Below are 12,023 nucleotides of genomic sequence, written 5' to 3' on the forward strand. Positions count from 1 at the left end.
TATTAAATTAATACCTGGTATAAACGTTTAAGTTTGTTGATCTAATTAATACAGATGTCTTTAGAGTCATCAACATTAAGTATAATACTTTTATTGTACCTAGGTTTAATAGAAGTTAAATAAGATCTTATTATATCTGCTGCAAATTTGTCAGCAAGGAAAGTAACTCAATGTGAAGAAACTTCTAAGGAAGGAAAATGCAAATGAGATAAGAGCTTCGGGTAAACTTTTTAGGAATAAAATAAGATACTGAAGCATTAATTACTGAGCATTGGCTTCCTTTTACAGAGAAACGAAAGGTTTAGAACTATTAATAGATATGTTTGGTGCCACACTGAGATATTTTCTATAAGAAAGCACATTTTTCAAGAAATTATTTGGATTTATGTTTACCGATCTACAGAGTGTTTATATAAAGGATAGTTCATGGTTGCTTAAGGAAAATAGGATGTGTATTTTTAGTAAAGAAGGTAAGGAATGGAATTGCATTTTATTAAGGGAAAAGGAAGTAGGTCTTACTTACAGGTGGCTGCTTATGGATGGAAAAATAAAGTGATGGATACAGAAAGTGATAAAAAGTTTTGTGGAAAGTGGACCCTGAGAAAAGAGTTCTGTGCATGGTCAGGATTGACTAAGTTTAAAATAAATTTAATTGAGTAATGGAATTTTAAAGGTAAGCAGTTGCAAAACTTGAATTTGGCTTTTCTCTCTCTTAGGAGGACAAGATTTCTTAAAATGTTGAACTGTGTTTGATAACAGATTTCAAGTTTTTTACCTTTTAAGTGATCTCTTCTGTATTTGCCTTTGAAATAGTTATTGTTACTTTGGCTAAGTGAATAACTGTTATTTCATAGTGACCTGTCATCCTATCTGACTGAGTGTTTGAAACCATTTTTGATATTTTTTTGACAAAACTTCCTAAATCAAATTATAATGGAGTCCTTTTGACCTCTAGCTAACTTTGGGATGCTTCAAAAAGCCCCTGAAACATCTCAAAGAGAAATATTAAACTAATTAAGTTCACTTGGTATGTTAAATTACATGGGAAGTATTGTCAAATGAGTAATAAATTTTCTTAGGTTATCTTGTATGGTAAATGTTACTAATATAGATATCCTAGAAATTATATGGAGTTCCTGAAATTCCGATATGTCCTGGTAAAATGTTATCAGTCATAATTCTAGTTATTATCTTAAAGTGTTGTATGTCACAGCAGTAACAAAGTTTCTTTGTCAGTTTCATTGTAATCAGATTTAAATGTGCCTTCTTAAGCCTTTTGTCATTATAGACAGTTACAGTTTCACTCTAATGCCTTTGCAAAAATGCTTCTTCTTCAAGAAAATTTATAGAAAGGACTTTAGAGTAAATACAAGTTTCTGACGTTCAGACCATAATGCTGAACTGGGTAAGAAATTGAAGATTTCTAATGAAAGAACTGATGGTTTCATAAAGGTGTTAACAAAAAGGATTAGTTACATAGGACTGAGTGAACTGGTGAATATGTTATAATTTTTATGATTTCTATCTGAAAAATTACCGGTTTAAATCTGTTTTTTCCAGATATGTGGAAACCTTCCCCTCAAACTCATTGTGACTTACAGAAATTTAGTAAATTATGCTTTTGTAAGCAGAATTGAAGCATTTATCTTTTTCTCTCTATCTGTTCCCTCCAGAGATTGGAAACTCTTAGGTTCCCAGGAGCTTTGTCAGATAAATTAGGAAGGCTACCACACTAGCAAGTACAGAAATCCCAAGGTATTTTAGAGACATCGAAACGGAGGAATTCACCTACATCTGTTAGGCAAGAATCTGTGAGAAGCACTTGGTGTGACTTTCCTAACCCTGAGAGGTCTTTTAAAAGTCCAAAGAGTTTCAGCGAGTAAAACGTCTATATGATCAATTACAGTTATATAAATCATCAGGCCAATTATTGATCCCAGACTTATTTTGCAAACAAATTAGTCTTAATTTTGTTACTTTTGGTAGAACAGAGGGTAATTTTAGAGAGAAAAAGATTATGTTTCAAAGAATATTAAAACCCAGTTTTGTTAACAGAGATCTGTATTTACTAAGACTCACCTCTCAGATAGTTCTTTGTTGTTATGTTATATTAATGTAAAAGTTAATTGAAGGACACTCTAAGTTTGTTTCTGAAGATTATTTCAGTAATCTATCTTTGGATGAATATCAGATGCCCCATGACCTACAGCCGGGGGATTATGCATACTAGAAAAGACATAATTTAAAAAACTATCTCCAACTTGGACCAAAGGACCCTTATCAGGTACTTTTAACTAGCTCATGCACAGTGAAACTGAAGGAAATTGACTCTTGGATTAATTTCCACTCACAAAGGTCCCTGCACTGGACTGGCCTGTAGAGAGGACGGCTGACCTCAAACTCACCTTAAAACAACGTTCAGAGGAGAAACTACACTCACACTAGGATGAGAAGAAGACAACATCAGAAGTAGACAGCTTGCCCAAGATCTTCTACCTGACTCATATGATCATTTATAATGTTTTCTTGACTTCTTGGACCCTTGCATATGAATCAAATATTTTCCTGTCATGAGCACGATGCTATGCTAGTTTTAAAATCAATCCAGTTGTTGGTTTTGTGGCCAGTTACCTGTGTCTAGTACTTCTGGGTTACCTTGGTGAATTTCTCCACTCCAAGGCTCTAAATTGGTTGGCCCTGAGGAAATTTACTTTAAAAGAAAAATTATAGTCATGTTCAGGTAACTATTGATATTACTAAGTGGAATCCCCTCACCTGGCCAATTAATAATGCCTGCTCTGACTCTGCCCATAAATATGAGTTTTCTTCAATTACTCAAGCTCAATCAGAGCAACAAGCAAAGTTTTAGCCAAGGAACAAGACCTCCCACAATCATGGGCTGGATTTATGTAGTTAACACCAGGCTATGGTAATTTAAGTTTAAAGGCGTCTCTATGTTGGGAACAATTAAATCACACTAAGGATAGTCAGTCTAGTAACACTAGGAAACTGGGCTGGGTGCTTTATGGAAAATGCCAATACATAATTTCCCTTAAAGATAAAGATTGGTACAGAACAGACTAAGTCAGACAACGTGGGATATACTAGGCTGCACCTAAAGGAAGTTCTTGACTTATATTCTTGCTTATGACCTTATTAATCTGCTAGCTATATTGTTCTTTTATATTGCCTGTTTTACAAAATTGTTGTTTCTTGCATTACCAAATGTGTGACTGAGCCTCTGATAAAATGATGATATACAGTTCCATATAAGATCAATGATGGTAATAGTGTAAGTCTAGATATGGGAAGAGGCAACAAGAGGGAATATTTTCCTGGACCATAAGAGACTAGATTAGACAGGTGATCCAGAGACATTTTGCCTACTCGTAAGGCCTAGTCCAATAATAGCAGCATATTGAGTGGCCTGTCAGTGAAATCTTTGCCAGACCTGGGAATAAGCATTCCTAGCACCGTGGGATGAAATGGTCATGAAATACCCCCCAAACCATGGTCAAATTCATGACCCTGAAGGGGCTCTGCCAACTGAAAATTGCCATCTGCCTCTGCAAGTATTAAGTCAATGGTCACTGCTGCCACTGACCTTCAACACCACCTGAAAGAGATTCAGGGTGGAGATCAGGAATGAGGCACTCTGTGCTCTGAGAAAACCCGGTAGAACAGGCCTTCAGATAGTGAGATATTTTCAGGAGACGATTTTATGATCCCAAACTCTTGCATCTTCTCATACCTAGAGAAATACTAACATCATTAATGGTGACATCTGCTTTGGCTATTAAGGAGAAAATTAAAATTAAAAGTCAAAATGGAGTAGCTATGATTCAGTCATCCAAGGAAATAACTAGGTGACACTATGGGTGTGATTTCAGACAAGTCCTTGTATTGCTGAAAGTCGCACACCTTGCAGCCCTCACCCCAAATTTTGATCAAGTGGAGAGAGACTTCTACTCTATGAGGCAGGACACACCCACTCTCAGCAGGAAGTAGTTATGGAAGAAAGAGACCTCTGCCTCAATTCCCAAGAAGTATATATATTTTTTTAATATGTAAATTTATTTATTTTATTTTTGTCTACGTTGGGTCTTCATTGCTGCATGTGGGCTTTCTCTAGTTGCAGCGAGCAGGGGTTACTCTTCCTTCTACTCGCTCTAGGCACTCAGGCTTCAGTAGTTGTGGCTCACCAGCTCTAGAGCACAGGCTCAGTAGTTGTGGCGCACAGGCTTAGTTGCTCCGTGGCATGTGGGATCTTCCCGGACCAGGGCTCAAACCAGTGTTCCCTGCATTGGCAGGTGGATTCTTAACCGCTGCGCCACCAGGGAAGACCAACCAAGAAGTATCTTGATTATGAAGTCTCTCAGGGGGAAGTTGTTAGGGGAAACACTGACCAAAACCACTCCCCCTGGTGAGGCAAAGGCAGTAACAATTTGCGTGAGTTATTTTACGACAGGAGATCCTGGTAAGGAACATGGAGCTAACCAGCCACCAGCAACCAGAAGAATACAGGAAAGGTCAAAAGGAGAGAAGAGACGTCAGTCCACATGTCCTACCAACCTCCCAGAATCCTCCTCGCTAGAATCCATCTTGGCTGAGCAGTTGCACCACCACCAGAAACGACCCTGAGTCAGAATGATTGGCCAGAGACAACCCGGAAACTAATCCCATCACCATAAAACCCGAGACTGTGAGCCACATGGCAGAGCGGTCCTCCTGGGTTCCCTTACCCTCCTGCTCTCCTCCCGGGTGCCCCTTCCCAATAAAGTTTCTTGCTTTGTCAGCACATGTGTCTCCTCGGACAGTTCATTTCCGAGTGTTAGACAAGAGCCCACTCTCGGGTCCTGGAAGGGGTCCCCCTTCCTGCAACAGTTTTATTTAAATATTTATAATACAATATTAAATCTTTGGTGTGTATAATTATTGATACATATAGAAAAATATATATGTACATATTTTTTTCTCTCTTCCTAATGTCTTTGCTTTCATTATATCATGAGTGTCTCTATTTATTTACTTATTTTCTTTACTCTAGGAATATATTCTGTTATGGTGTATAATTGTTTGGCCACCTACTGCAACATTGGCCTACATTATAAAGATATTTGATCATTAGTCCATACAGTTATTTCATGCATGAGAATTATCATTTTTAATTTGGCAGCAGTGAACCAACATCCCAGCATGTGTTCAAAACTGCCACCTCCAAAGAGCAATAAACAGAGTTGACTAAGTTGATTAAGACAATAAAACTATCAGAACTGCTTCAGGGCTAACAAAAATGCTTACACCAACTCATACTGTCTATAATTTCTACTATTTTTTTTTCTATTTTTCTTAATGACAGTAGTACAAGCTACTAATCCAGATTGTAAATTAAAATGTACATAAAGTGATAATGTAGTTAATAAATTTAAGAAATTTTCCATAAAACTTTAATTATCAACATATTTCAATGTAAAATGCGCCATAATAAGATACTGAGCTAAATATATTCAAGTAACAGGCATTCAGTCTTCATATTCAGAATACCACGACTATTAGGAATGAAAATGAACTGAAAATGTAATTGGCAAAAAAAATACACAAGTTATAAAAGTACTTTTTGCCTCTTAGCTTCAAGGACTGTTATCTAAAACTACACTCCCTTTTGGTAGCATTTCATAGTACAGAGTGAAGTAGGAACTTTGTGGTTATCCAGTAAATGTAGTTTATTTTCACAGTTAAATTACTCAGTTCAAGGGGGAAATTGGCATTTCTCATTACAGTTATGCTTAATAATAAATACAGTTTTGATTGACTATTGTTTATTGATTATATTTGCAAATTTCAGTTCTTGTTTATTATTTTTATATTTGATAAAGAAAATGTTAATATAGTACACACAAAGTTTAGAAGATCAATTTAAATAAATATAAAAATTGGAAAAAATATTTTGCTCCATGTATACCTAAATATATTAGGAATTCATCTAATATATTCATTCTTTTTTTTCCTTCTTTGTAAACTGAAATAATTTTATAATCAGTATAATAGTAGTAACATTAAAATTAAATGAAGCAACCAGTATACATGTTATGGAAGTTTCCAGTCAAAAAACACAGCATGATAATTCTATTAAATAGAAATGTGACATCATTTGTAAAGAATGGTTATTAGAATAATTTGCTTTGCTTTAGTCGGTCTTATTTCTAAACCATAGTTCTCAACACTGACTATAAATTAGAATCACCTGGGAGGTTTTCACTTCCTTTTTTCAAGCTTTATTGAGGTTCAATGGACAAACAGGAATTTTATATATTTGATGTATACAACCTGATGCTTTGATATTTGCATACATTGTGAAATGATCACCACAGTCAAGCTAATTAACATACCTATCGCCTCACATAGTTACCATTTTATTTCCTTTTTTTTCTTGTTGTTGTTGTGAGAACACTTAAGACCTATTCTCAGCAGATTTTATGTATATAGTACAGTATTGTTAACAGTCACCATGCTGCATATTAGATCCCCAGAACTTATTCTTCTTGCATAACTAAAACTTTCTACTGTTTGACCTGGAATTTTTTAAAATCCACAGATACCCAGACCACTGAGACCAATCAAATCAGAGTCTGTGAAGGTAAAGCCCAGACATCAATAGGATGTCTATCAGAAGCTTCAGAATAGAATGTCTATTAGAAGCAATAGAATGGCTCTAGAAGTTTCCCAGATAATTCTAATGAGCAGCTATTAGAGATAGTTTTTTGCATAGGCTCTTCAACGTTTCAATATCCTACTGTCTGTGTGTTAATAAATTAGATATAAACTTAATTTTGTATGAAATAATGTGAAATCAAGCATTTAAATATTACTTTTTATATTTTCTTTTAGTTTTTCTCTTATCCAAAATTTCTTTTTACGTTTACTTTAAAAATGAATGACAAATCATATATATATTCCGTAGTTCAGCTTTAATTTTTTATAATTTATAATTTTGCTGTTTTCAGCAGTGGAACAGACACTCCAAGATATTTACATTAAATGATATGACCAGACATTGATTAAATCAGATGTTCTGATACTCAAACATAAAGATTTTTCAAAGGTCCTATAAGTTGTGAGCTCAGTCTTTGAAGTATCTGAGGCTCTGGGTGATATACCTGTCAACTCATAGAAATTTTTGCTTAACAGGGGGAAAAGTGGCTTCTGTGCACACTGGTGAGTTTAAGTGAAAATTTAGTTTCTTTTATTTATTTGAAGTGCTAGTTTCTTCCGGGTTACTAGGATTGAATCCAGCTGAACCTGGGTGAATTCAAAGGCCGTACTCAGCAGAGGCCATAGATTCTGCTAGAATTACAGCTAAAAAGATAAAATATAGTAATGTAAAACTCTCATTTTTAGGACAGGGATGGTGTAAAATATTTCAACTTTGTGATTTGCACCGTAGTTTGGAAGCAGGTGCACAATGTTTGGAATATTCCTGCTGCTGATTCTTCTTATTAATTTTAATTAGGAATAATGCAACATTTAGAAAGTTGGGGATTTCTTGAAATAGGAATTGATTTATTGTGAAAGATTTTTTGAACACAAACAATATAGCTAGTTCATATTTGTCCAGGTATATTCCATAATTGATATATAATAATTTGCTTAAAGTTAGTAATTGGAAAGTGACACAAACATAGCTGAAGTATTAAAACATATGATTTTAAAAGAGAATAAGAAAATGAACTCATCCATCCCAAATATAAAGTATACACTATGTTGTAATAAATCACAGTCCCTAAGGGGATAAATAAAAACTAGTCGTTATCCTAAGAGTTTTTATACTTTAGTTGGCACACAAAGAAGAATAAATAGGTCTACGACATAACATGCTAACTGATGCTAGAGAATTAGAATGTTTATTGCTATTTGGACTATATTTCTAAGTTTTAAATCTATATGTAGCCATATTAAGTGATTGGGTTTCAGGAAGCTTTTATATACATATTTGCAATTATTTATCTGGCTAAGGCCTGGAAAAAATACAAAGAATGTGACAGCCATGCTGATAATTTATTTTTCCAAATTGCGATAATTGACAATATTGATTATTTTAGCACTGACCTCTGTTATAGAGTGGATGGAAATGGGCTACAAAAGTAAGTGCAAAAACTATAGACATCTTAGAAACTGAGTGAAATAAATGAAGTTGTTTGTTCCCGTAATTGTTGATCTTGTAGTACAAATTTAAGTTTTATTCAGGTAAAATATCTTACATTTCATTCATAATCTGAAAGTTTTGGACAAATGTTTTTAGTGTTTTACCCCCATTGCCTGGACAAAATGCAAAAAATCACACTATTGGTGTATTTTTGAATTAATAAATACTGAATGTATTAATTTGGCTCCATAACTCCTCTTTTCCAACAAGTTAGTACTGTTCATGTAATTACTATAATGATGTTGTAACCTCAATTTTTTTTTTTGTTTTTTTTTTTTCAATGTTTTTACCTTATGGTTAAAGCCCCTTGTGTGAAGACGGGATATACAGCTTTCCTTTAAGGCCATAATGACCCCTTTACTGAGTAGGTCATATGATACAGGCAGGCATCCTTCTCAAGCTTTGGTTGTGTAGATGTGGCTAAAGAAATCCAATTTTATTCAGTCATTGGAATGTGAAGTGCATTCCAGATGGATGAATCTGGAGAGCAGAACATCTTTTTTTCCCTGTATCTTTTATATCTTACTTTCTTACTACGACAATTCAATCTCTCAAAGACAAAATTATTTTTTCTAGTTATGAATTCATTGCTAAAATCTTTCAGGCCATTGGTAGGAGAAAATAATTAAGCTGGAAAATTGCACATTTGGAGGATAACAAATATTAAAATTTGTAGTCTAGATTTTCTCATCAAACATTTGAATGGCTATTTGACATTTAAAAATCTCTGGCTGCAAAAATGTTGACAAAAACACCCCAGTTTATATAAATATAGGCCTCCTAATTTTACTTTATTGATTTTACCTCTATTCTTGAGATTGTTATAGTGGAATCTTTCTTACCTGCCCCCCATCATTTGAAGCCTGTGTACATATTGCCAAGCTGTCTGAAGTTATAAGCAAACCCAAGTTTAATGCCACATTAAGAATCACAAAGTGATGCTTGTTTTTAAAGAAAATACATTGTTTATAATTTTTTTCAAAACTGACTTAAAGGTTTTAATAAAATTATTAAAGTTTACCTCCTCTAACTTGGGAACAAACAATAGCGTTTTTAAAGATTAGATGTGATGAATTCATTCATTTGATCAACAAATATTTATTGAGAAACTATTATAAACCAGGCTCTTTATTAAGTACTAAAGGTAAACATCCCTAAGTAGTATGAGTGTCTTAACAATCATACTATTAGTCTGGAAGAATATTTTATCAGAAATGACCCATGGACCATCTCTTTCAGAATCTTGTGATGTAATAATTTAAAACTGATGATTTCTGTGTTGCACCTGAGATCAAATGAGTTATATTATCTGCTCATAATTCCTAAGAATATGCATTTTAGCAAACGCTCCAGGTGCTTCATGGCATAGGAAGAAAAACTTTTTGTTTTGGTTCCAAGTTTGTGTGGTTTTGAAAAGTAGGCTCATATTAGCCTAGGGCCTGATTCTATATTAAAAGAAGACTGGACCAAGAGAAGAAATAGAAAAAAATGGCAAGCTCCTGACTGTGTTAAAAGTTGCATTTAAATATTTCTGTTTCAGGCTTCACAAACAAAATAACAATTCTAGCATTGGATCTTATTTTCTTCTTTGGATATTATTTCCTGTGAAAGTGTTCTGGACTTCACTCAGTTTTCTTCTCCAGTTATTAACGTATGTGAGTTCTGCAGGTGAATTATTTTATTGCTAATACCCAAGCCCAGATTGATCCAGTACGGTCTATTACAAATCCTTAGTAATCATGGAGTAATTGTTCAGCATATCATTAGATTTTGTTTTCATAATTCTAACAACTGAAAAATCTCATCAGTTGACACCTACCAAATATTGTAGTGAAATTGATACTAATCCAAACAAATACTGTTTTGTAGTCCTGCAGAAGCTGAAAGTTTTATGGGTTCTAATGCTCCTCAATGAAATAAAATGACATTTTAAAGGAAGGGGATCCAAGTATTCACAGTAAAATATCCTTACCATATAGTTAAATGAAATTATGTGCTCAGTGAATATTCACAAGAAAATTAACATTTTCTAAGCAACTGACCAACTTGAAGGAAACAATTTTATTTTTAATTAAAATTGTGGCTCATGAGAAAAGTATAGTCAGGGAATAAGGGGTGTGTGTGTGTGTGTATGTGTGCATGATATGCTTCTTGAACACAGCAAACAGTTTGACACATACAGAACATTCTGTCTAGTCTTAAGGCCCAAGAAATGACATTAGAAGGATGACATTTTCAGGCATAACCCTTTAGATGTATGGGGTTCAGAATGAAGACCAAAGTATACACTTTCATTTTTATTGAAAGTTAAATTTGTTTTAAACCTGTAGTGTAATGTAATTGTAGATATTCAAAGATGATTTATTAGATTCTTCATTCATTCAGCATGAAAGACAAGAGGAGGGAAACAACTCATAAAGACCTTCTAAGTACTGCTTAGTGAGCTCAGGTTACCCCTGGTAATCAATCCCGTTGCCTTCAGGGACTTCATGTTCACATAAATATGGACTCTGTTGGATTATAATGGCTGAGTGTACCACCAATGCAAAAATAGCCTTTGTTCTGTTCTATAGTATAGCTCATCAACTGCCAACAGCCATGACTGACCTGGTGAGTAGCTAATTATTTATTAATTTCAGATTCTTCCTTAATTATACTCCTTTTATTATGCCATCTCTAAGCCTTTGGATACATCATACTCTTCAATGTATATTTAATCGGTTAAACTGTTAAAACAGTTTCTTTCCTAGAGAATCATCCTTTGAATCACTAAATTCAGTCCAAAAAATAATTTATTGACAAAACACTTTTTTTTCACCTAGACAAGACTTCAAGTAAATAAAGAATAAGATGGTGAAGAAAATTATATTAAAATTATTTGAATATTTGTTGGCTTTTTATAGTTGGCTTAGTAGTTATTATGTATAATTTGTTTTCCTACTTAAAAATCCCTGTGTTTCTAAGTCACACAACTGAAATTTTTAGAGGACCGTGTCTTAAGAAGGTTATTATGTAGGTGACCTAATTCCCCAAGGGAATGAAATTAATGCAAAGACCAGCAAAATCTTTCTCAGGCAATTCTTCAAAGCAAAGAGCTCTATAAACCTGACATATACAAATAATTATAGTAATAATTGTAATGGTAATAAAAGTAGCTAACTCTTATTTAGGTCTTAGTATGTCCCAAAGAGTAATTTGCATTTTTAGATATGTAAACTTATTTATTTTTCACAGCAAAATCCACAAGATGAGTACTATTATTATCACCATTTCACAGGAGAGAAAAGTAAGGCATAGAGAGGTAAAATATTTTAAACAAAGTTTTACACAAAGTCAGACTTCTAGTAATTGGTAAGGCTAGAATTCAAACCCAAGCTATCTGGCTCCAGAATAAAATTTCAAATGTTGGATCAATCACCATTTGTGAGAGAGGAATCCTGGAAAAAAATGAAATAAAAATAAAATGAAATAAAATAAAAGTATTTGGTTCTTGCTAAATGGCAAAGACTTTGAATTCCTTTTGAGTTATATACAAAAATTACATAGTGATTTATAATTAGGAATTATTTTATGATCTGTCAGCTGCTAAATTGGTTAGGTTCTCCTGTAATTTTGACAAAAGCAAAGAATTGCAGACATTTGAGTTGCTAAAGATTTGTTACCCAGTCATTAGGCTCATTCACTCTCATAATATTGATACCAACATTTAGAACCCTCACTGAGAAACAGCGGTCCACAGGAAGATTAGGAATGGTGGCAGAAGGGTAATTGTAGAAGAGGAAGTGAGGAAGTTTGAGCCAAGGGCATGAGTATACTTGGG

The sequence above is a fragment of the Balaenoptera physalus genome (genome assembly GCF_965194825.1).
Source record: "Balaenoptera physalus genome assembly, chromosome: 5".
NCBI lineage: Eukaryota > Metazoa > Chordata > Mammalia > Artiodactyla > Balaenopteridae > Balaenoptera > Balaenoptera physalus.